This window comes from Schistocerca serialis, chromosome 7 (genome assembly GCF_023864345.2).
Source record: "Schistocerca serialis cubense isolate TAMUIC-IGC-003099 chromosome 7, iqSchSeri2.2, whole genome shotgun sequence".
NCBI classification, from domain to species: Eukaryota; Metazoa; Arthropoda; class Insecta; order Orthoptera; family Acrididae; genus Schistocerca; species Schistocerca serialis.
The window spans coordinates 178,908,229-178,931,340 of NC_064644.1; the positions used below are offsets into that span (position 1 = coordinate 178,908,229).

General features: G+C 42.4%; 1 protein-coding gene and 1 long non-coding RNA gene across 2 annotated transcripts in view; one reads left to right on the forward strand and one right to left on the reverse strand.

Annotated features, from left to right (window-relative positions):
• Window positions 1–3,965, reverse strand: part of LOC126412695 (uncharacterized) — a 251,442-nt gene extending 247,477 nt beyond the window's left edge. The window contains exon 1 of the long non-coding RNA XR_007575330.1: window positions 3,822–3,965. This is a non-coding gene — a long non-coding RNA (uncharacterized LOC126412695). The remainder of the gene's footprint in view (window positions 1–3,821) is intronic.
• Window positions 3,966–4,073: 108 nt separating this feature from the next.
• LOC126412950 (uncharacterized) overlaps window positions 4,074–23,112 on the forward strand; it is a 261,056-nt gene continuing 242,017 nt past the window's right edge. Inside the window, exon 1 of the mRNA XM_050082841.1 lies at window positions 4,074–4,201. The gene's annotated coding sequence lies outside the window, so the exon portion shown is untranslated. The remainder of the gene's footprint in view (window positions 4,202–23,112) is intronic.

The following is a 23,112-nucleotide window of genomic DNA, read 5'->3' on the forward strand; positions in this document are numbered from 1 at the left end:
TATTTAAAAAAAAAAAAAAAACTAGTTGATATCCGTTTGACCTATGGCAGCACCATCTAGCGCACCAACCATAGCGCCATCTGGTATCTGTTTTTTCTAACATGTCCGAAAGAACAGACACCATATCCATATAATAAACATGTTATTGTCTTGCTCAAATAGTGGAGATCTTTCTCTTGAACAAATCATCCAATTTTTCTGAAACTGAAATCATATGTTTGTCTGTAGATCTACATCAGACCTACCGAGTTCCTTCCCATTCGGGTGATTCTTTGCTGGTGTGTCGCTTTTTTTGTCTTAGAGTTTATTTTTCTCTGTCATTTATCACTTGTTTAACCTCTGTAAATGCCTGTGCTTCGGAGTCTACGTTTAAGGGTCATCCTGTAACTTGCTGGGTACGTCAGTTCGAAAGTCAGAGAAAGGCAAGGACATCCCATTTCACAAACAATCACGTCTAGCAAAGCACTGTGTCCAGAATGAGATTTTCACTCTGCAGTGGAGTGTGCGCTGATATGAAACTTCCTGGCAGATTAAAACTGTGTGCCAGTCCGAGACTCGAACTCGGGACCTTTGCCTTTCAAGGTCCAGAATTCGAGTCTCGGACTGTGTAATGGTACTTGAATTACGTAACCATTACGGCAGCTCACCTCAACCTCTCGATAACAGCGATATTCTACTGTGTTTCTGTAAAATAGTTAACATATTTCTGTGACAACATTCAGATTTGATTTCATTAATGTAAAGGTACTTCGATACATCGATATGTGTACATTGCAATGATATTATTGTTATGTGTATTATTTCTTTTGTTACTGTGATCATTGGCGTACTTGTAACTCTGATTTTTGGGCGCATAAGCGGTTATCAGAGAGTCAAGCTTTGGTCTCCATGTTAAAAAGACACAAATTGTAGTTAGTTTATGAAATGTGAACTTTAACAGTGAGGAAGATATTTTCAAGCGTGTTTTATATTGTGAAGTGATGTTTCGGAACGAGTTACGTGATATTGCAACAAAAGTAATAAAAAAGTAGATGTTTAGGACGGGTGGTAGGGACAGAGCATCGAGTGACATTATACTGAGTGCACTATCCGAAAATTACCTCGAGCAATTAAACAGAGAACCGACTCGTGGAGATAACATCTTGGACCTACTGATAACAAACAGACCCGAACTTTTCGACTCTGTATGTACAGAACAGGGAATCAGTGATCATAAGGCCATTGCAGCATCCCTGAATATGGAAGTTAATAGGAATATAAAAAAAGGGAGGAAGGTTTATCTGTTTAGCAAGAGTAATAGAAGGCAGATTTCAGACTACCTAACAGATCAAAACGAAAATTTCTGTTCCGACACTGACAATGTTGAGTGTTTATGGAAAAAGTTCAAGGCAATCGTAAAATGCGTTTTAGACAGGTACGTGCCGAGTAAAACTGTGAGGGACGGGAAAAACCCACCGTGGTACAACAACAAAGTTAGGAAACTACTGCGAAAGCAAAGAGAGCTCCACTCCAAGTTTAAACGCAGCCAAAACCTCTCAGACAAACAGAAGCTAAACGATGTCAAAGTTAGCGTAAGGAGGGCTATGCGTGAAGCGTTCATTGAATTCGAAAGTAAAATTCTATGTACCGACTTGACAGAAAATCCTAGGAAGTTCTGGTCTTACGTTAAATCAGTAAGTGGCTCGAAACAGCATATCCAGACACTACGGGATGATGATGGCACTGAAACAGAGGATGACACGCGTAAAGCTGAAATACTAAACACCTTTTTCCAAAGCTGTTTCACAGAGGAAGACCGCACTGCAGTTCCTTCTCTAAATCCTCGTACAAACGATAAAATGGCTGACATCGAAATAAGTGTCCAAGGAATAGAAAAGCAACTGGAATCACTCAATAGAGGAAAGTCCACTGGACCTGACGGGATACCAATTCGATTCTACACAGAGTACGCGAAAGAACTTGCCCCCCTTCTAACAGCCGTGTACCGCAAGTCTCTAGAGGAACGGAGGGTTCCAAATGATTGGAAAAGAGCACAGATAGTCTCAGTCTTCAAGAAGGGTCGTCGAGCAGATGCGCAAAACTATAGACCTATATCTCTTACGTCGATCTCTTGTAGAATTTTAGAACATGTTTTTTGCTCGCGTATCATGTCATTTCTGGAAACCCAGAATCTACTATGTAGGAATCAACATGGATTCCGGAAACAGCGATCGTGTGAGACCCAACTCGCCTTATTTGTTCATGAGACCCAGAAAATATTAGATACAGGCTCCCAGGTAGATGCTATTTTTCTTGACTTCCGGAAGGCGTTCGATACAGTTCCGCACTGTCGCCTGATAAACAAAGTAAGAGCCTACGGAATATCAGACCAGCTGTGTGGCTGGATTGAAGAGTTTTTAGCAAACAGAACACAGCATGTTGTTATCAATGGAGAGACGTCTACAGACGTTAAAGTAACCTCTGGCGTGCCACAGGGGAGTGTTATGGGACCATTGCTTTTCACAATATATATAAATGACCTAGTAGATAGTGTCGGAAGTTCCATGCGGCTTTTCGCGGATGATGCTGTAGTATACAGAGAAGTTGATGCATTAGAAAATTGTAGCGAAATACAGGAAGATCTGCAGCGGATAGGCACTTGGTGCAGGGAGTGGCAACTGACCCTTAACATAGACAAATGTAATGTATTGCGAATACATAGAAAGAAGGATCCTTTATTGTACGATTATATGATAGCGGGACAAACACTGGTAGCAGTTACTTCTGTAAAATATCTGGGAGTGTGCGTACGGAACGATTTGAAGTGGAATGATCATATAAAATTAATTGTTGGTAAGGCAGGTACCAGGTTGAGATTCATTGGGAGAGTGCTTAGAAAATGTAGTCCATCAACAAAGGAGGTGGCTTACAAAACACTCGTTCGACCTATACTTGAGTATTGCTCATCAGTGTGGGATCCGTACCAGGTCGGGTTGACGGAGGAGATAGAGAAGATCCAAAGAAGAGCGGCGCGTTTCGTCACCGGGTTATTTGGTAACCGTGATAGCGTTACGGAGATGTTTAATAAACTCAAGTGGCAGACTCTGCAAGAGAGGCGCTCTGCATCGCGGTGTAGCTTGCTCGCCAGGTTTCGAGAGGGTGCGTTTCTGGATGAGGTATCGAATATATTGCTTCCCCCTACTTATACCTCCCGAGGAGATCACGAATGTAAAATTAGAGAGATTAGAGCGCGCACGGAGGCTTTCAGACAGTCGTTCTTCCCGCGAACCATACGCGACTGGAACAGGAAAGGGAGGTAATGACAGTGGCACGTAAAGTGCCCTCCGCCACATACCGTTGGGTGGCTTGCGGAGTATCATTGTAGATGTAGATGTAGTGTAACTTAAATTCGGAGTGCTGATTACTTTTTTACATCACCATTTTCCTAACTTGCAAAAGTTTAATCTTCAAGAATGGTTTTTGAAACACATCTATAAAACTTTTGAATATCGCAGAATAACACCTAAGCCTCTTTGCATCCGAGCTTGGAATCATCACTACCTACATTTTCGACGACTGAGCCATGAGTTCACTACGAGACCAGCATGGGAAACACGAAAAGATGAGTGCCTAGTTTATCCATTATTTCAAGAAATGGCTCTATTAACTGTGCTCCCTGCCACATAATATAACTTTTTTGTTGCCCAAAAATGCAATATTTAGCAACGCGAGCAACACTACAATCGTAATTAATTTTGACCTTTGTTGTGGTAGGGTTGTTAGAATCGGCACACCGTTTTAATCTGCCAGGAAGTTTCAAAGCATTGTGTGTTCAAACCAACCTTCGGGTTTACTTTAATGGAGGTTACTGTCCGGATGGCTCCAGTAGTTTGTGCTTTGCCTCTAATGAAGTCGCCGGAAAGGTAAGCCGCGACCTTGTTTCCGCCTTTCCTCGAGCGCCTCGCGGGTCGGATGTCGTGAGGCGGCAGCTGTGCAGCACTGTGCGGCGACTGCGCGCCGGCGCGCGTCGCGGTCGATACGTCAGCAGCTGCGCAGCGCGGCGTGGAGGGGAGGTGTGCGGCTCAGAGCCAGTGCGGACGTCCGCGCGAAAAGTTCGCCAGCTGACCACGACGGCGACCGACGGCTGCGCGCGAGAGCAACACGCAGCAGCAGCCGGCAGGGACGCCGCACCGAACGACGCGGAAACTGCGACTCAGCTCAGGTGAGCAGCCGGTCGGGCTGGCACGCGCCCACGAAAAGCTCCGCAAATACAGCCGGCAGCGCTCCAAGCACGCGCTCAGCTGCTATAACTGCGCCGCGTCGCACTGTGATAGCGGCGAGCATATCTCAGAGCGACGTCCCCGAAGGCTTTGTTGTGCCTAATCCACCGGCGTCGTATATACGTCTCCAGAGATACTGTTGCACACCATTCTGTATCGACCACGTTGATATTGTTTCACAGCACAGTGCTGACAACTGCACCTCTATGTATAGTTGTGTGCATTATGAATTAGTCTAACACCTGTCTTATGTTTTTCATCTACATCTTACACCGTAAGTACCATACTACATATTCCGCCTTGACTATCATTGCCCTTATTTATCTCACAAGCGTAATTTCGACGTGTGTGCCATTTTCAAGTGATAACTCTGGAAGAAGTGCTTCGGCAAGTACATTTTCTTCGTACCAGCCATATTCGCACGTTTCACTTCGTCTGCTTAAGAACAAGTAGTTCTCGTCATCTGTTTAAAAATAACACTTTATACAATAAATCCTATCGAATCAGCGTAAATACTGCGCCCCTTTAACGGTTATTTGTCACTTTATTTTTTTATTTTTTAGTAACTTTGGTTCGTGCGAATGCAGCCATCTCCGCAGTGGAAAGAAAGACGTTACGACAGTGTGTTCGAGGCGACTTTGGTGTCAGTAATGACGGTACGAATGTAAGAACAAGAGACAGACAGTCGCCGAACGGAGAAAAGTCTCTGATCTGGCCTGTTATCGAACTCGGGCCCATTCGGTTAGCAATATGCCGTGCTGCCCTTGCAGCTACCGAGGCGAACGACTTCGGTTTTTCTTAGGGGTTACAGATTGAGCAAATCTTGTGAAAATGCTTCCACGCGACGACTTCTTCTTAATAGTAAAGGATATGTATCGAAACGCTTCATATCCAGTTAACACTTGGAAATAGTTGTTGTCGTAGTCTTCAGTCCTGAGACTGGTTTGATGCAGCTCTCCATGCGTACCTCAGCGATACAGATAGCCGTACCGTAGGTGCAACCACAACGGAGGGGTATCTGTTGAAGAGGCCAGACAAACGCGTGGTTCCTGAAGATGGGCAGCAGCCTTTTCAGTAGTTGCAGGGGCAACAGTCTGGATGATTGACTGATGTGGCCTTTTAACACTAACCAAAACGGCCTTGCTGTGCTGGTACTGCGAACGGCTGAAAGCAAGGGGAAACTATGGCCGTAATTTTTCCCGAGGGCATGCAGCTTGGAAATAGTACACACACGAAAATCGTGATTGTGAAATAAATGACTGAATTGACTGTCCAGACGGACTGTGGTGTCGTTTCTGAAATACCAGTAAACCCCACCCCCTGATTCTGTAAAGAATTGAACTCCCATGTACAAAACAGCTTCAAATGTTCCATTACTTTACAAATGAAATAATGCGTTAAGTATTTGAAGTTAAACATGTAAGCGAGAAGAGGTTTAGAAAAGGTTTGAAATTATGTTTAAAGTTTGTTGGAAGCCGGTATGTGCTCTCATTATCGAACAACGGATGGGTACCGTCTGAGTAATTTGCACTCCATTCTAAGCAAAAGTTAGTTTTCCACACTTTTCAATGTTTATAACGCCGTACCTCCTGAATCATATGTCGTTCAATGATATAATTTTGCAGGATCATTTAGTGATATATGTGGATACTGTCTGAAAATGTGTCGCGAGAAGAGATAGTTCTAATAAATTATAACCTCTGCCTGATACTGAAGGTTTACTGCATAAGTAGCGAAAATGAAATGAGGCACATACTTTACTCTTTTCATTATTTTGTGGAGGGAGTCAGCGATAAAAAGTTACTGAGAGGTTGGAAATTACGTGTAAAGTTTGTTGAAAGTCCCTAAGTGCTCTCATTCTCAAATACTGGATGAGTATATATTGGGTAATTAGCGCGCCTTGAGTTACGTTACCTTAAGACATACCACAGTCGATAACCGTAAAACTTGTTTTACTGTGTTAAACCTTTAACATGGGATTACAAGTCTCAATGCGGAATTAAAATTTTTATAATTCGGTGCGTAATTATATGAAATATTGAAAAATGAATTTTCTGTTGCCTTTGGAAACCTTAGATAGGCAACCTGCAATTGGCGTTAGGTACGATGAAGCGGATTAGCCATTTAGTAATATGGACTGCAGATCTAAAGTAAACAAAAAGTAAGCCACCGAACGTTGTGTGGTGGAAGGTGCATAGGGTAAAAATTATTAATGCTGTCTCCCCAACCCTCTGGAAACTTTTGGCAGTAGTTGTACGATATACGTGATGTCCCAGGATGAAAGGTCATTACTCAGGTATAACACAGAGACGACTATTCGAAGCAGAGAAGTTTAATAAAAATGGGCTTTAGAACGCGTTCTTAAAGAACTATGACCACTACTTCATCTTCGATGCTGTGAAGCAAATCTCTCCTACTCCAAGCTGTTTGCTCTCCATATTTCTGGAGGAGATAATAGTCGTCTAATAGACATGGACTGTCACTTGTTCAGAAGACGACTTGTGTTTTCTGAGTAGCGAAGACGAACAAGCCCTCATAGCTCTTAAGGCATCTCTTTGGAGCCTAGTATTTACTGGATACTTTTTTTCTTTTTTTGGTCCATACTACACCCTCAAAAAATATGGAAACCAAGGTGCTTGCTGTAGAACAGATTTGATTCACAGTATCGAAGATGCAGTGCTCACAGCCATTAAGTTATGTATTTTAGAGCCCATGTTTACTACACCTCCAATGCCTGAATTTTGACTATTCCTCTTAGAACACCTACATACACCACAATTTTCATCAGAGCTTTGTCTGTTAGGTAAAACAGCTTTTCTGAATTTGTCTTGCAGCTATACTTAGTTCTAACGAAAGGTGTGTTAAATAAATATGGAGCAAACTTGGACCTCTAAGCTACAGATTAATCTGTTATCCTAAATTCTGCTATCGGAGATTTCATGAATAATTTCTTGAAGTTCTGAAGTTCCGTTCTGAAGTTCTATTGTCTTCGAAGCGCTATATTTTCATCATCATGTGGGTTAGGTTAAAGGTAGCGCAATGCCAGAAAACAACTCTGACGTCCCGTCAATGCTGAGATACAGACTGGACGCTGCGCAGCTGGAGAATATAAGAGGGAAGTATTCGAAGTTTGATTACTGAATTATCTACAGAAATGGCCTGAAATGAATACCGGAAAACATGGAAAACCTACTTTAGGATGGCTACCCGGGTCCAGCATTCCAGCCAGTGAAGCGCCTAGCTCGGAAGCAGTAGAAGACAGAAACATTGAGTTTTAAAAGCCCGTCGACGACTAATACAGTACAGTCGGATTGCAAGGATGGACAAGAAAGGAACTAAGCAGGTATAAATGTTAAAAGATTTAGAAAAACTACAGGTAACGTAACGACTAACGGCTAGGGAGTGCTTCGAACTCTGCTCTTTCCAGTTATGTGTCCATTGTTTAATATTTCGCTCTGTACGTCATATTTTTTCTGCTTACAATTTTTTCGGGCAGTTTGTCGCTACTTTTCAAAATCACTCGTAAAGGATGACCAAAGGTTTTCGTTATAAGGCCACAGTAGCCCGTTGCATGCATGTCGGTGCTTACACATCCGCTTCGGAGTCGCTGTGGGGTTGCATATAAGCTGGAGCAACGCCCTCAAACGTGTGGATTTCTTTTTTCTCCATGGTGGGCAGTACCAGTCTGAAAAACTTGTAAGGGTCTTTCAGGGTAGATTGCGCTGAGAAATTATTGTTAAGACAAAGATTCGATACCTATCGCCATTTCCCAATCAATTAGCATTGAAGTTATCCAATCAAGGCTTTTCACGCGCAAATTCAAGCAGCCCGCCGGATACAATTACTGTCAGTCGTTCTCATAGCATAGATGACAGTGCACGAGACTGCTCACTTTTGGCTGGAGTGCGATCCCTACTACTGTCCTATGTCCAGTTTTTGTACCGCATTCTTGTTGGTTTGGACAATACCGTCTGTGGCGGGTCTCTTGAATTGGCGCGTGCTACGGCCTGATTGGCTAACTTCAATGTTTATTAACTGAGAACGCATCGATTTTTTTCTGAACAATTATTCTTCAGCATAACCCAACCTGCACCATTGGGTCCCGGGTTCGATTCTCAGCCTGGGGACTGGTGTTTATGTTGTCCTCATCATTTCATCACCATCATCATCATTCGTGACAGTTGCTAGATTGGACTGTGAAAAAATTGGGCTGTGTAAAAGCTGGGACTTTGAACGGGTGCTGACGACCGCGCAGTTGAGATCCTCACAAACCAAACATCATCATCGTGACAATCCACCTCTACTACACTTTTATAAGTGTTTCAAACTGTTTCTGACCATTCAGGATGTAACATGGTTCAATTTTCGGCAGCGGCAGTGCATCGTATACAGATATTATTTCAGCCTGCCACAACCAGTAGATGATGCCACATGTAGCCTCGAAAAGACTGCAATTATTTCAGTCACCCTGTTGATGGGGGTGTAACAACAGAAAGCTATCGTGGTACTGTGAAAGAAAAGTGGGCGGTTACACGTTGCTGTGAACGTCAATAACAAATACTTTTAGGCCTATCACAAAACATTCGCAGTAACAATATGACACCTTGGTTGTGACATATTCTGTATTTGCAGTGAGTCTTTAATTCGACCACAGCTGTTTCGTTTTATTTTAAAGTATTGTCGGCGGTAAATTATCTTCGTACATCCATGCTGTGTCCTCTAATAGACACTGGCCTCACTTTTAAATTTATGCGTATTTGTTCGTGTTTTACGATTGTGTCTCACCCAGTAAAATAACGTAAACACGTTGTCTACTTGAAGTGCAGTGTAATGCCATACGCAACAAAAGCTTATTCTAGTATCTAACACTCAAAACTAAGCGATGTGTCGATACAAGAGCTTGACCACTGACGACAGGTTGGATTAACGAGAATCATATTTGGTCGAATTAGAAGTTTTGTCCCGTTGCAAAAAATATCGTAAGCAAGAAAAAATTGATGTCATTAGTCTTTTGTCATTAACAGTCTGGATCACAGCCATATTCAATTGCTGCCACGGTTTGCCGTGTGCTGTTCTACTGATGCTTTTGGTATGCGTATGACCGTGTTCTGCCAACCGGTGTGGACGGCTGCGACGAGTGTGCGTTAGGTCTGACTTTGGGAGCTTAGCAGCAAAGACACTGCCATGAAAGCGAAGGCACAGGATGAAACCAAGGGCCAGGGAACGGCAGCGTGCTGTCAGAAAGAGCCAGCGAGCTCCCCACCCGACGGCTGCAGCATCATCAATAACTCATCTCGCTCTACCGCACAGTTTGTCTTAATGAGGCAGTCAAACCACTGAACTGTGTCTCTGTTTAGTCTTGTAGCCCGGAAAGTCTAGCTCAGTTTAACCACCAGCCCGACACTATGAAAGCAAAAAATCACTCGCAAATAACATTAAGCCTGTCGATTGTGAAAATACCTGAGTCTAACTATCGAGTCATGGTACCGCTGACTTGTACACAGACGTACAGTAATTTTATACCGTTAATCCCGATAAACCAGTGAGATAATATAGTCAGATGTGGTAGCACTTTTTTCTCTTCAACTTTCCTGTTTCACCATTTCATTGAGCAGCGGATGATGATCTGTTTTCCTGTCCTACTCCCTACTACATTTGCAATTATGCCTTCCCCTATAATTCCTATAGTTACTACTCTGTCTCTCAAACCCAACGAAGTGGAGCTGAAAGGGTACTACGTCAGTAGTATCCGTAGAATGGTAACGGCGCGAATGGAACTTCGTCCGTGAAGTGAACGAGGTACTGTTGGAAATAAACTCAACTGAAATTCAGTTGACGGGATACCGATGGCCAATGGACCTGCATCCGAAATAAAACTAGTTTACTAGTAGAAATAATACATTTCAACGTGTAATGAGTAGTGACGCAAATGTTTTCTGTTGAGTATTTCATGATAAATATCCCTTTTTTCTTGTATTATATAGGTGGAAGCTCAAGGAGAAGCAATATGCTTTCCACGATTTCATCAAATGTTTTCACATTAAATATGATTGCACCTCCAGCGTCACACACTGAGAGGCAACAATTACCACAAATATACGAAAAAGCAAACGGATGTCCTTTTTCGACAGAAAACACTCACCTAACACATTCCTTACTATTCCTGTTTATGAATATTGAACCAATACTGCCACTACATAGGTTGAATTTCCAGTCACAACCGACGAAGTTTGAATTTTCTTTACCTACATGAAAATAACGACAAATTACGCTGCTATCTGGAAAGAAAGGTCGAATTAAGCAATGCGGTGATCCGATTTGAAGTAAGTACATCTAATTTCTCATCAAGCCAAAATCATTCATTTGTATGTAAATGAAATTTTTCAAAAGAGCTCGCTGCAATCTGGTAAATAAACAGATGTGGCTCTTCAGTAACGTATAGTGTGTGACAGTCTCCAATATAATACAAAAAACTCCACTCTCCTTACAACCTCAAAAAAATCATAAATTTTATATCATTCATATAATTCTTATACCTCTAAATCAAACAATACTATACATTTTTATAACGTCGCCGATACCCCAAAATTAAACTCCCCGAATTTCTTCTCTGAATCTCCATCGCTCACGGTCAGACGGCAAAGTCTTTCTTTCAATAGCGTACAACAGCAGTTGTTTAGCGGCATGAAAATAAAACGATAACTAACTTCCACTCTCTTAATTCCTACCTAGTTTTAAAAAAACCTGTAACTTAAATTATAATTCCTTTTGGTCTGCTGAGTAGATATCTGCATCTCTAACGGAAGAACACACACAGATTACGAATGAAACTCGCTAACTCTCACAAAGAAACCTACACTTAAGTATTACTTTACAGAGCAGCGGTTAGCACTAACGACTTGCATTCGCGAGAACGGAGGTCATCAACTACAACAGGAATTAATCTTACCCAAGACTACGCCGTCTTCAAGTATGACAAATTTGGTCTTTCCACCTTTCTACTGTGTTCTTCTGCTACTCTTCCCCATGCATTGGTAATTATAGTTTATTTTTTATAAGTAATACCGGCCTTTCTTTCTGCTTAATTCAATAATTTCATCGGATGTATTTCACCTTTGTCTCACAATGTTCTTCAGTCGTAACCAGAATCTTGTATCTTCATTTCGGATGCAATCAACTTTTTTGTACCATAAAATCGAACACAGAAAATCATTCCTGCTTCCTGAATTTGTCACCGGCCGGTGTGGCCGAGCGGTTCTAGGCGCTTCAATCTGGAACTGCGCGACCGCTACGGTCGCAGGTTCGAATCCTGTCTCGGACATGGATGTGTGCGATGTCCTTAGATTAGTTAGGTTTAAATAGTTCTAACTTCTAGGGGACTGATGACCTCAGATGTTAAGTCCCATAGTGCTCAGAACCATTTGAACCATTTGAACCTGAATTTGTCGTTTTTTTCTGTCGTGATCCAACACACTGCTCCATACAGGACTGTACAAATAACTATGGTTGTATAAAACTGCCACCTACTAAACAATGTCTTTGCCATCTACGTTTCTTGCAGTTGTGCCAAATAAACTTCATAACGAGTAAATTTTGGAATCGTCCAAACACAAACTATAATCACGGTTTTGAAAAATATTAAGCTGTTGACCATATCTGTCTTCTCTTAAGAGCTTTGCTCTTGTAAACGTTTTCCGATAAATGGCTGTGTCTTAGGTCTATGCACAGCTGTTCCAACAACATACGTTATTGTTATTAAATGCAGCCGAGCACTGAATTCCGTGAATCACCATCTGACTTTTATGATTATTTGCTCGTAAGTAAAAAATAAATTCATATGTGATAACTCCTTTCTGTATTTCATAACCAAGTGTATTTTCCAATGGCGAATGATGAGCAGATGATGGACATTTTTGTGTGGCACCATGGTTTAAAAGTACTATCTTGCTATTTTTGGTCGATTAATTCCGATTCAATGTAGATATTTAATGATAGAGGTGTTTAAAACAATTTAGCAGATTGACTGGGACTCCTTTCCATCCCTTAATTTCCCTTTTTTATGTTATTTTGATGAATTTTTTGTGTGTTCCATATATTCTGTTACACAGAATATAATCTGTTCATGGTCTTCTTTGAAAAAGTGTAGTTGTTCGTTTAATAACAGCATAACTAATATACCAATACTTTCGTTAATGTTTTGGGTTGGATTCTGAACCTCGCCTTAAGAAGGCCGGTATTTCGGCAATTCTACAATTAGTTGTGTTTCCTTTATTAAACATTTTTACAATTCCAGCTGTCAGTCATGGTGGTCTGATGGAGCTGCCTTCTGTAACAATAGTTAAAAAAAACTGAGTAGAGGACTCAACGACCAACTTCAACGGGTGTCAAGTGATGTTCGCTCAGACCAAATTCAACGAAAAAAAGATAAATAAAGAAATAAATGAAATCAGTATTCAGGTTCAAATGGCTCTGAGCACTATGGGACTTAACATCTGAGGTCATCAGTCCCCTAGAACTTACAACTACTTAAACCTAACTAACCTAAGGTCATCACACACATCCATGCCCGAGGCAGGATTCGAACCTGCGACCGTAGCGGTCGCGCGACCGAACTCGGTCGGACCGCGGCCTTTTTTGTCTGCGTTTTAACACGGGCTTCACATCTCAATGACGCAATAGTCAGCAGAAATCACACTTGATTAGGATTCCAAGTTAAGCTGTAGGTCCCCTTTCCCCGTTTGTATTACTGCAGTAGATTAGGCACACAAAAGTAACCGAAGTGCGTCCAATAGAAAGACTTGCACAGACCATTGCGCCATACGATTATTATTGTAACTATGGATTCACTCCAGTCACCTAGTATAACAACCAGGGTAGCTTTAGATGGGAATATTTTCGGTTAGGCTTTACCATGACTGTTATTGAAACAACAAGTTTACTGTTACCAGTCACTGTTTATTCATCTCCAAGACGCGTTTCAAAGGTTTTAACCTCGATCATCAGGTGATTTACATTTGTTAATATAACGTGGTTGTGTATGTATGTATGTGTGTGTGTGTGTGTGTGTGTGTGTGTGTGTGTGTGTGTGTGTGTGTGTGTGTTGTGTTACGATTTTTCGGAGGAATCTATGGCACTGTCTAGTGGAGAAACAAAGCACGATATCAGAACATGGTTTCGGGTTTCTTTCCACAAAAAAATAAACGTATATATAACGGTAAAAATAAAATAAATAAAATAGAGTACCTCCAGTGGTTACAGGTTCCTTTCACTGTCGTAACATATCACTTTTACACTGTCATATTTTGTAAACAAATATGGCGTCTGGAAATATTAGGTGCAAGGATCATATAGCGGAAGAGAAACATTATCACAAGGTACAGTGAATATACGTCGTAACAACATTATTACGGAATAAGTTTCAAAGGATTTTCGAGATCTTTATTTTGAGGTGTTGAAAACATGCGTTGGAACAAACGACGTGAAATATTTGTTCCAATGCACGTATTCAACACCTGTTTCTGTCCCAGACTAATAAACAAGTTGGTGCTTATTTGACGCACTTAACGCTAATGAACGGCTTAGATGTGTAGTTTACAACAGGTCGGAGCTGCTGCTGAGTTCAGCGACCCACCGGAATGTCGTGGGAGTACGGAACTCCGACTGCTGCAGATAAATGGAACCACTGTGACGGGGCTGACCTTATGGCGCGATTAGATCGATAAGAAGGCCCATTGCGTAATTTACTTCAGCCGGCGTAACGGCCGTAACCCCAAAAACTCTTCGCACAGTTATATGAGGTGCACAGAAGTTAAACCGATGTCGTGAAGATGGCATACTTTATCGTCCTGTCTTATTTATCCAGTTACACAGACTAAAAGGACAAATTAGGAGCGTGCGGGAACATTTTATTTCTACCTGACAAAATAGGAAAAAAAACCTGGACATATTTAAGTACACGGGAGTGAAGTACGTTACAAAAATTTATTAGCCGGCCGAAGTGGCCGTGCGGTTAAAGGCGCTGCAGTCTGGAACCGCGCGACCGCTGCGGTCGCAGGTTCGAATCCTGCCTCGGGCATGGATGTGTGTGATGTCCTTAGGTTAGTTAGGTTTAAGTAGTTCTAAGTTCTAGGGGACTGATGACCTCAGAAGTTAAGTCCCATAGTGCTCAGAGCCATTTGAACCATTTGTTAACTACTTCCGTTAGCATTCGATACGGGCATCTCAAAAGACTTCATCCACGCTTATCGGCGATTTATAAAAACATGCATTTCTTGGTGCCATTTATATTAATTATTGTTGTAACTAAATGACACATAAAGATTTATCGACAGTTAATGCTTTCATATAAGAGTGCTCTCACAGGAGTGAGTTGTAATCATCAGTAATGTACAAATGGAGCATGAAACATGCTTGTTACACTGAAGAGCCAAAGAAACTGGTGCACCTGCCTAATATCGTGTAGGGCCCCGGCGAGCACACAGAGGTGCCGGAACATGACGTTGCATGGGCTCGGCTAATGCCAGAAGTAGTGCTGGTGGGAATTGACACCATGAACCCTGTGGGCTGTCCACAAATACGTAAGAGTGAGAGGGGGTAGAGATCTCTTCTGAACAGGGCGTTACAAGACATCCCAGATAAGCTCAATACCGTTCATGTCAGGGGAGTCTGGTGGCCAGCGGAAGTGTTTAAACTCAGAAGAGTGTTCCTGGAGCCACTCTGTAGCAATTCTGGACGTGTGGGCTGTCTCATTGTCCTGCTGGAATTGCCCAAGTCCGTCGGAACGCACAATGGGCATGAATGGATGCAGGTGATCAGACCGGATGCCTAAGTAGACGAATCAGGGGTCGTTTATCACTCCAATTGCACACGCCCCGCATCATTATAAAGCCTCCACCAGCTTGAGCAGTCCCTGCTTACATGCAGGGTCCATGGATTCACGAGGTTGTCTCCATAGCCTCACACGTCCATCCGCTTGATACTATAAGAAACGAGACTCGTCCGACCAGGCAACATATTTCCAGTCATCAACAGTCCAATGTCGGTGTTGATGGGCCCAGGCGAGGCATAGAGCTTTGTGTCGTGCAGTCATCAAGGGTACATGAATAAGCCTTAGGCTCCGAAAGTTCATTCGATGATATTTTGTTGAATGGTTCGCACGCTAACACTTTTTCATAGCCCAATATTGAACTCTGCTGCAATTTGCGAAAGGGTTGCATTTCTGGCACGATGAACAATTCAATTCAGTCGTTGTTGGTCCCTTTCTTGCAGGATTTTTTTCCAACCGCACCAATGTCAGTGATTTGATGTTTTACCGGGTTCCTAATATTCATGATACAATCGTAAATGGTCGTAAGGGAAAATCCTCACTTCATCGCTATCTCGGAGGTGCTCAGTCCCATCGCTCGTGCGCCGACTATAACACCACGTTCAAATTCACTTATACGAGAGGCGTTCAGAAAGTAAGCTCCGATCGGTCGCGAAATGGAAACGACTATGAAAATCCGATAAAGCTTTGCACAGATGTGTTGGGTAGTGTCTGTAGTATAACCCCAGTTAGCATCACGTCGCTCTTCTCATTTCTGAGCTCGCAGTGAGTGCGTAAAGATGTCTAGAAAATAGTGTCTGCCGCCAAGTACGAGGGCCTGGTGAGAAATTTCGCCTGAAGCTATGCAGCTAACATTACATAACTGTCGTGCTGTTTCGTCTTCACGACAATTCTCAGCCGCATTCTGCAGGGGCAATGAAGATGCTCCTGCATCGTTTTCAAATGGAAATGTTAGATTACCCACAATACAGTCCGCAATTGTCTCCCCCTGAGTTTCATCTCTGGTCACATGAACCGCTGTCTTTGAAGACAACATTTTGACACAGACAACGAAGTGTAGGCCAGCGTGGAGAATTGGCGGAAAGCACTGGCGGCTGCCTTCTATGATGAGGCTATTGAAAAGTTGGTACAACGCTATGACAAAAGTCTAAGTCAGAACGGCGACTACGTAGAGAAGTAGCTGAAAGGTGTAGCTAATTGTTACAAGTAAAACATTTCTGATGTTCACTGTGGTTTCAATTTGGCAATCAATCGGAGCTTACTTTCTAAACAGGCCTCGTATTTTGATAACCTGCCATTGTAGCAGCAGTAACCAATCCAACAACTGCGTCAGGCACTTGTCTCATATAGGCGTTGCCGACCGCAGAGCCGTATCCTGCCTGTTTACATATCTCTGTATTTGATTACGCACGTCTATACCAGTTTGGCGCTTCAGTGTAAAACCTACAGTCTGCCGTTTCAAGATAACGACACATTGAAAATCTGTCGCAAACATGTCACCATAACGCATCGTTGGTATGAGCCTTTTAGAGATACCATGATAATCAAGACAGGAGACCGATATTACACGACGATATGCTAGCGTAATGGATAATGTTGTGATTTATGGAGTCGAAGGATGTAGATTAGCATCCCGCTACATGCAAATATTTTCTTTGCCATCTTGGCATTGTTAACAAGTTTTGTGACTTGCTTATAAATATAATACGGTGTATTCTGCACTTTTAGATGTTATTTACATTTCCGTCTGATTAGAGAGCGAAGGATGAAATAAATGTTTGGCTGTTTCCGAGTGTGTTTCTGCCTGCTTATCTGAGTGGTAACGTGCTTGCCTATGATGCAGCCAGCCCGGGGTTCGATTCCCGGCCGTGTTGGAGATTTTCTCCGCTCGCGGTCTGGGCGTTGTGCTGTCCTCATCATCATGTCATCATCACCGACGCGCAAGTCGCCCAATGTGGCGTCATCTGATATAAGACTGGCACCCGGCGGCCGAACTTCCCCGGTTGGGGCCTCCCGGCCAACAATGCCATACGGTCATTTCATTTCCGAGTGTGTGATTAGGCAGGAACCTAAGAGGACAGCTAAAATAGCAGCGAGTGAAACGAGGAGCAGTAACATTCACATTCTTCCTTATCACAAATTCGACACAGTTGTCATATCGTCTGCATGACGTCAAAATGACGCCATGTTTGCAGGGAGTGTTCAGAAATGGGTGTTAGCTTAGTTATTATATGAAACAACAAGTTTACCGTTACCAGTCACTGCTTATTTATCTCCAAGATGCGTTTCAAAGGTTTAAACATCCATCATCAATGTGTGAAGTTAAGTGTTCTACACGATTTTAGTAGCCTTCTGAGGTCTCTGTGGAGCGTCGCTGCTTTGTGAAGCGGGGTTTGCAGAATCCAATACTCCTCCCCCCCCCCCCCCATCTCCTTGGATGTCTATGCGTATTGCTGAATACAAGTCCGCCGCCTCGTTTTTCTGTCTGTGTGTGAAGGCCATTCTCAGGAACTGCTGTCGGGACATTGATATAGTTTTAATTAACACATAGGCTGATTCACGAGGAAGATTTGTGTACATAATTTCTTACAACCACTCCACAGAAGTTGTCCGGCCCTAGGTACTAGTGCCACTCGCGCAAAGCTGGGGCGGGTCGCTAGTTGTCTACAACTGCGACTTAACTGTACGTTGAGCGAGGGGCGTTCAATAAGTAAAGCAAACATTCTTTTCCCTGAAAACAGGTTGGTTATCTTCAGAATTACAATACACAATATTATTCGCCTCTCTTTTGGCTGCGAAACCTTATTTTTCAAAATAATGTCCCTTCAATGCAACGGCTTTACGCCACCTTACTGGCAGGGCCTGTACTAGGCGTGTTTTTTAAGTAAGTACCGTTCTGAAATTAAGAAGAGATGTGCTAAGATATCTCAATAATTTTATTTTTACATGAAAGCCTGTATCTTAATTTACGCACTGACGCCATTACAATCTGATTCTTCCTTTTTTACGTTGTGTACTGAATGTTGAAGATGCCTCCGATAATCGTGAGTCCCGCCGACTGTGAAGTACGGGCTGTTATAAGATTTCTTAGTGCCGATCTTGCGCCCAGTGACTACCATCTGTTCCTGCACTTGAAGAAACACCTGGGCGGTCAGCGTCTTAAAGACGAAGACGAAGTCAAAACAGTGGTGATGCAGTGGTTAACAAGTCAAGTGGCAGACTTCTATGAGGAGGGTATTCAAAAACTGGTACAACGTTATGACAAGTGCCTCAATATTGACGGAAATTATGTAGAAAAGTAGATTAAGGTACAGGCTTTCATGTAAAAATAAAATTGAGATATCTTAGCACGTCTTTTTTTAATTTCAAAACGTTACTTACTTCAAAAAACACGCCTCCTATGTTCTCACTACTCTACTGGTCGACGTGGGAGCCAAAGTCTTGCTGCGTCAATAACCTCCCGATCATCCAGGCACTTCTTCTCGCGGAGGACATCCTTCATTGGGCCAAATAGATGGTTGTCGGAAGGCGCGACATCTGAGCTGTACGATGGATGACGCAGAACAATCCAACGACGTTTTGTGAGTTCCTCTCGAGTGCGCAGCCACGTCTTATGCCTTGCGCTGTCATGGAGACGGAGGAGTACGTTTGCATTCTTGTGGCGTCGGACAAGCTGAAGTCGTTTCTTCAGTTATCTTCAATACACTACAGTATTCTTCAGTACACCTCAGGTTTCATCGTTACACCATGAGGCAGAATAGCAAACAGAATAACCCCTTCAGAGTCCCAGAACATCGTTTCCAAGACTTTACCAGCTGAAGGTGCGGCTTTGAACCTTTTCTTTAGAGAAGATGTAGTGTGGCACCACTCCATGGATAGCTGTTTTATCCGGTTCGAAGGGATGAATCTATGTCTCGTAGCCCGCGATGCTGCTCGACAAAAAATTACGATCAGCCTCGCAACTTTCAAGCAATTCTGCACATGTGGTTCTTCGTGACTCTTTACTGTCTTCTGTTAGGTGGCAAAGAACCCAGCGGGCACACGCCTTTCAGCAGCCCAACTGGTGGACGAGTGTGTCAGCATTGCCAGCAGAGACGTCCCCTTGAACAGCACGGGGTTCAATTGTCATCCGTGGATGATACAGAATGAGACTGTTCGCACGTTCCAACATTTCAGGATTCACACCTGTGATTGGACGGCCTGCACGCGGGACAACCTATACAGGGTGGTCCACTGATCGTGACCGGGCCAAATATCTCACGAAATAAGCGTCAAACGAAAAAACTAAAAAGCACGAAACTTGTCTAGCTTGAAGGGGGAAACCAGATGGCGCTATGGTTGGCCCGCTAGAAGGCGCTGCCATAAGTCAAACGGATATTAACTGCGTTTTTTTAAATAACAACCGCCATTTTTATTACACATTCGTGTAGTACGTAAAGAAATATGAATGTTTCAGTTGGAACACTTTTTTCGCATTGTGATCGATGGCCCTGTAATAGTACAAACATATGGATCACAATTTTAAACGAACAGTTGGTAACAGGTAGGTTTTTTAAATTAAAATACAGAACGTAGGTACATTTGAACATTTTATTTCGGTTGTTCCAGTGTGATACATGTACCTTTGTGAACTTATAATCCCCTATAACTTAGAACTACTTAAACCTAACTTACCTAAGGACAGCACACACATCCATGCCCGAGGCAGGATTCGAACCTGCGACCGTAGCAGTCGCACGGTTCCAGACTGAAGCTCCTAGAACCGCTCGGCCACACCGGCCGGCTGATGTTTCTCAAATACGTGGTAAAGAACCATAGATGTCTGAGTGCTGCACAGTTATGAGTAGAAAGAAACCTCGGATTTATGGTAGAGATAGAAAAACGTACGAATAGATCAGGCAACTGACTAGAGAGAGAGGCGCAATTATGAGTGACATAAAAATTTAAGAATAAAATGACGGTGGCCGGAGCTTGCTTCCGGGCGAGAAATGGGCAAAGGACGTCTCTTCTTATATTGCAAGACAATAAATGACCAAAGCTACAAACTAATGGAAAACAACGTTAGAAATTATCCAGAACGATATGGAAGCGTACATGGATGGTCTAGCCATTTAAAGTTTTGTTGGCTTACTGAGGACGTTACTGACACTGAAATTGAATAAAATTTCAACAGTCGTAAAGAAAGGATGTATCCAACAATCCCTAAGAAATAGCCGGTGATATGCAGCTCACAGCAACAACTCTACTGCGATACCACGGATGGCATCTTCAATTTTTGCTTTGTTTCATGTGTCCTCGCACGTGCGTTGTAGAACCGGCTGTTAATTCAGGCGACCAAGAATCCATAGTGACAACATTTTCTTGTGGAACTGACTGCACTGCGATGCATGCGATACATGGGTTGCACGGCAGAGGGTACCTTGTACCACCACTAATACTACTACTCCTACTACTACTAACAGCAGTCATTTCCTTTCCTGTTACGCTCGCAAATGGAACGAAGAAAGAACGACTATCTACATGTCCCCACATTGGCCCTAATTCTGTTATCTCGTCTTCGCGATCCTTGGGCGACATGTACTTTGACACGAGTGAAATCGTTTTGCAGTCAGCCACAAATGTCGGTTCACTAAATTTTCGTGTTTCGCGAAAAGAACGTCGTCTTTCCTCCAGGGATTCCCATTTAAGTTCTCGAATCATCTCCGTAATACTCGCACCTTGATGGAACTTGCGTTAATAAATCTAGCAGAGCGATTCTGAAGTGCTTCAATGTCTTCCTTTAATCCCCTGGTGGAGATCCCTAACACTCCAGCAGTACTCGAGAATGGGTATCTCTAATGTACTATATATTTGGAAGAATTTTTATGTCTTTCAACAATTGTGCAAAATGAAGGCAACATAATGTTCAGATTAGCATGGAGAAGTTTGTAGACGGTCTATGGACTATGTAATTGCAGTTGCTTTCTAAGGATTTGAACGTAATGATCTGCAGAAGTTCGAGTAGCGCGTGGCCTTGATATTGTATGGAGTACGTCAGCATCATCACAGCCATCGTTTGAGTTTCCTTCCAAAGCTAATACAGTCATTTCGAACAAGGTAATCAACCTTCAAATGGTATTTCAAGGACACCCAACCATGGCATCTGTAATACCCCTTTCTAAAAATTATTTTTGTGTATAAAATTTGGTGTAACTATTCCCGGCCAAAGAGCCTATACATTAACATTCACATTATATGTGCAAATAAACTATGGCGCGGCCTTCACTTTTTTCGGAGGTAGCTAGGAAATACCTGGCGGTTCGGTTTTGTCTTGTGTCATCCTAATCTCTCCAGGTAAGCACCGTTCTCTGTAGTTATACATAATTTATAATACAGTAAGCTATTTCTCTATCAACATGCGTTCCAGTTCTTTATTGCAACACCATTACACAAATTTATGTTAGCTACCATTGCATTATAAGTTTCATTTTTCAGCGTTTTGTGGGAGGCTCGTAACATTTCGAAGTGGCACCGATCCGTATTTTCTTGCTTTTGTTACATATTTTCAGTATATCTATTTCACTGATTGTACAACCTCAACCTGCAGTCATCCGAAGAAGAAGACCGAGAATTTTAATTAATTACACAGCATGGAGTGATTACCAAATTGTGACATGCAATTTACATTTCAAAAATTCCGTTGGTCCATATCTTTAGTTGCGCTGCATCTCACACCAATCTGGGGAGATTACATCATGCGTTATTAAACAGTATCGGCACATATTTAGTGACCGGAGGTTACAGGAAAAAATCGTCAGAATTCTCTTTGCGCAACTTCCAGACTGTGAATAAAAATCAAAGGTTTTATAGCGAACTCGTCTTGTTTCCATCCCTCCGTAATTATTAAATAGCACGTTGTTTCTACTTCATGGACACAGTCACAATCATGTCAATTGTACATAGCTCACACAACGCATTTCAGATCTTCTCGTTTAATGTCAGTTGCACAGTTCACCGCACAATTTCAGATATTTTATTCATTTTATCTTTCCACTTTGGTTTGTAATTGAACCTGATCGACGTATCATGGGTCCTCATATGCTTATCTGCAGCATAAATTGCAAATAGATACCAAAATGAGAAAAATGATATACAGGATGTTAGGGGATGTAAGATATAATTGTGATCACTGGTCCTTTAATACGTAGTGTGTTGGTTGCTTTTTCTATCCGTGTAACAGTCCTCCCGCAAACACATCACACAATTTACTAACTGATGTTTCCTGCGCGATCGCAACTGCACCACTAAATAGAGTATACCAGTCAGTAAAGACTAACAGCTTTGGGTCCATACTTCAACACTTCACATGCCTTGGATTCATTAAACAACCTAACATGCTACTCCTAATAGTTATAATTGTTAGTCTGGAAATGAAGTAAATACTGATGTAATGTTGTTCAGAACACTGTCCTCAGAACACTGTAAAAATAAATGGACTTACACCACAAACACCCTTTATTTCTCGCAGTGCACTAACTTCACGAAGTGCAATAAATTAACGAAGTAGTAACACATCAGTCAAGAACTGCGAGTGTATTATCTACATCTGCGTCAACTGTAATGTGCGTGGCTGTGATTACTTCCCATTCGACCACATATTATGGTTCTTTGCCACTCTACATGTGTAAGGAGCAAGCAAGAATGATTGCTTTAATTTTTACTTTTTGTCTTACATTTCGCAACTGAATACTGCTTCTTGTAACTTTGTAAGTACGGTTTCGGGGGATAATTTTCGTCTGTCTTCAAGCGTCAGCTAGTTCAAGTTTAACGTCCCATTCACGCTCTTCCATGGGCCAAAGAAACCCGTGGGCATTCGTCATGCCCTTTCTCGCAGGTTCAATATCCTCTGTCAGTCCTATTTGATAAAAATCCCACACAACTGAGCAAGAGTGTTTTGTAAGCAATCACCTTTATTGATATTGCATTTTCCGAGTAACCTTACTCATGTGATCATTCTGTTTCATATCGGTACGAATTGTTACATCTTGT